This window comes from Natator depressus, chromosome 22 (genome assembly GCF_965152275.1).
Source record: "Natator depressus isolate rNatDep1 chromosome 22, rNatDep2.hap1, whole genome shotgun sequence".
Lineage (NCBI taxonomy): Eukaryota > Metazoa > Chordata > Testudines > Cheloniidae > Natator > Natator depressus.
The window spans coordinates 12,673,916-12,677,802 of NC_134255.1; positions in this window are offsets into that span (position 1 = coordinate 12,673,916).

A 3,887-nucleotide genomic window follows, 5' to 3' on the forward strand; every position below is an offset into this window, starting at 1 on the left:
GGGAGGGAGAAGGGGGCTGGGGTTGGGGTTGGAGTTGGGTGGGAGTGGGGTTGGGCTCGGGTATCCGTTGGCTTTGATAAAAAAAAAGCTAGAGTAGCATGTATGCATGTGTGTGATATTAAAATAAACTACCGCCCGTGCTGTTGTTTTAAGTCCGGAGCGCGCGGGGGGGGGGGGGGGGGGACGGACGGACACCACAGGTCCCGAAGTCATGGACCTAGGGAAACAGCACACAGTAATATAATATGTTTAGCAAGCAACAAGACAAACCACAGGGGAAAGAGGCAGTGATGCATTGTCTAGGTACCAGGGATGGGGTAGTTTAGGAAAAGGATTTCCCTGGCTTCTCTCCCAAATACAACAGCGGTTGCCTTTTTACAAAAAATATCCCCGGTCTGGGCTCTTGAAAGGCACTCTCATTGTTTTAGTCTGATAAATGCTCCCACTTCCTTCATGCGTATTTGTTAAGAGACAGGCATGACTCCCACAACCCCAGATCTAAACAACCCACAAACTTTGGGGGGAGCTCAGATCTAAATCTGAATTTCATTACAGGCTCTTATGTCTATAATAAGGGAAACTGACCACTTTCTGCCTCCCCGAGACCCAGTGTATATATGTCTCATGCCCATCTCGATGATATTCCCTACTTTAGATCTGTACTCTTATGGGCCTGAATCTGATCTTGCCCACACCATTTTTTACATTGATGTAACACCATTGACTTCAGTGGAATTGCTCCTGATTTACCCCAGTGTGAGAGAAGAATCAGGCCCCCACTTTCTCCGGCCAGCACCCCTAGTTTGCTTGAGACCTTCTCGCCCAATGGAAGGCAATCATGTATCAGGCAGGGCTCTTGTCCTTACTGTACCTCGTGGATTAGCACTGAGGCTTAGAGGTGAATTTTGCATGAACTGTTTTATTATTTTGTTTGTCTTGATCAGCAAAGCAGAAACGCCACTCAGACTTCTGTCTTATCAGGCAGGCCAACGCTGTGCCGATGTAAACGAGGTTCTTGGAGTGTGCAACCTGCACTGCGGAAATAAAAGAGAAACCTCTGTCTGAGGAGCAGCTGGGGTCAAGATTTCTCTCTCTGTGGATTGCGTGTTTACATTATTCTGGATCACTTTTAGGGCCTTCGAAAATGAGAGCCACAAATAGAGCAGGGGAAGGGCTGAGTGTACACCTGCTGTGTGCCCCCCCCCCCCCCGGCCCTGTAACATCCTCTGATGTATAACAAATCCCATTGTTTTAACTCTGTGCCCTCTGCCAGTGCCTAGAAATCCAGATGTGCAGAATTCCTAGCTGGCCCAGGCCCTCTCACACATAGCTCTGCTAAAGCACCTCGCACTTGCTCTGCAGCCCCCAAACCCCCAGCTAGCCCAGTCACATCCCACCCACACAGCTCCTTCCTTCCAATATCCATTCTTAGGGCCCCGCAAAACTCTGCCAGTGTCATTCACAGCTTGCATCTTGGGCCGAATCCTGAGCACGTGCAATTCCCACTGAAGGAAAGATTTGGCAAAAACTGCCAATCAAACAAAAAAAGACCAGAGTGTAGCAGTTTTATGATATAAGGGGGCTGAGCTGAGGATGCTATTTCACCCATGGCCTGGGCCCAGGTCTCTGTAACAGGCTGGTACATTATAAGCCGGTTCTATCTACCAGCAGGTCCGCCACACTAACTTAGCTTTACAAAACCTTCTTCCCTGGAAGCAGCTCTCCTCCTATAGGAAGGATTGAACTTCACCAGAACAAGGTTGCTGGTGAAAGGGGCTTGATGCTAAGTTAAATGTAGTGGGAAACCAAAGTAATGGCACTAGAATGAGAATGGTTACGTCTTCAGGGCCCAAAGGCTGGTCAGAGCAGGGTGAAGCTCTCACTGTGCTCAAGAGGAAAGATGGTCCAGTGTTTAGGGTACTTGCCTGGAAATCAGAAGACCTAGAGTTAATACCATGCTCTGCCACAGACTTCCTGTGTGAGCTTGGTCAAATCATCTAGTCTCTGTGCCTGTAAAATGGGGATAACAGCCCTGCCCTATCTCAGAGGGTTATTGTAAGGTGCCCAGGTACTGTGGTAACCGGTGCCATAATAAGCCCCTAAGATGCATCTCTTTACAGAGGATGGCTGGCTCATTTCATGCCATAGGATGCCTGATGGGTACCTTTTCCACACTGCGGGTCTCTCTTGCTCTCCAGCAGAATGAAGCCAGCGCCACTTAAGTGGAGAAGCCAATAAATCCTGCTCATTTATCCCACATGTGTTTATGAGCGCACACATCTCAGCTCTTCCCCATCAATTCCACTCGCTGCATCCATTACTGTTATTACTGTGATTAAAAAGCAATCACAGGGAATCTTCTTCCGGTCCTGAAATTACTGAAAACCGCTCTGTTCCTGCTCCTAAGCATGAGGCAAGGAAGTTACAGCCTCAGCCTGCTCTCCTGTCTCTGTGACTCTGGGAGAAAATAACAAACCTCAGCTCCTGGAAATGAACTTCAACACCAGGCCAGCCTCAAAGTCAGTGTGGTAGCATGGGGATAGAATAATGAACCTTACAGCTGCAGGACTGTGCACTCCCTGCTTAGAGAATCCAGTTAGAGCCAGCCCTGAGACACAAAATAATGAACCCCCCCCGGGAGTGTGGTCCACGCTCACAGCTCTGTGACACTGGGACAGAGTCTCATACAAAGAGACAAGACCCAACCAAAGCTGGATCTACACAGCCCTAAGCTTTGGGGAAGTTCAGACCTGGATTCATGCTTCGATACTTGGTCCCAAGCATTACAAGACCCCCTCAAAAAATTCTGAGGTCCAGTTCACCACCCGGCCCCTCTAAGAGCTGCGAACCAGGTTGGAAATCTGACAAGAACAGAGATTTTCAGTGCTTCCAGTCCCAGTGAGAACAGGTGCCGGGCTGGCCTTAAATTTTGCCAGACCCTGTGCAACATAAGACATGCAGGCCCCAAATCATATCCCTCTTCCATGCTGAATATATAGTGAAAGCAGCTGCTCAGGTCAGGGACCCTTGACGTCAGAGGGTGGCAGGACGGCAGTAGCCTCTGGCGTGGCAGGCTGGCATGCTTTTGGGTGCTTCCAGACATTGGCTGATTAACTCCAGAGTATTTTAAAGCCAGATCACCATTGCCCTGGGGCTCCCCTCAGGTAGCCCTTCCTCAGTTTAGATTCTAAGGGAGAGAAAGGAAACAAATTACAAGGAGAACATAGCCAAGGTGATGAGCATCTCATGGCCAGCCAGCAGTGGGGGGGTGATGGAGCTGGTGCTGAGGGCCCTGCAGCTTGGCTATTAGATGGGGGAGTAGATGAAAAGATTCAGAACAAGGGTTGCGTGGAGGAGGACAAGCCAAGAGGGCCCTTCCTATTGGTTGAGACATTCAAGACAGACCCAGCTATTATTCACAGCACAGAGCCAGCCCTTCCTGCCTGGGAATTATTCTGCTGAACTCCTTACGAAACTCAGGAGACTCCGGATCTAGAGTCTCGGCGCAGAGGAGGGGTTTCCTCAGCAGACGAGTAGTCAGACTCATCGGTGGACAATAGCCAGGGCTCCCCCCTGCCCTGCACCTTGAGTGGTCAATTTACATCCCTGCCAGCTCAGTGTAAACGGCTACCATTCTGGTTTGTGACACCACCACTTAGCGCTGGCCTGAGGGACAACAAACAGGGCAAGGTGACGGGGCCCTCTTGTCCCTGCTCCCCGATGTGCCAATGCCAGCGGCAGGGAATGTCCTGGAGCAGCAGGGGGGAACATTTGGACACCTCCACCTCTAAGGGGAACAGACAGAAAATTCCCATTGCTGCCTTTCCCACACATCTATTCCCATAGCACTGGGGGAGTTCCAGGTTTGTGAGACATGAGCGTCCAAT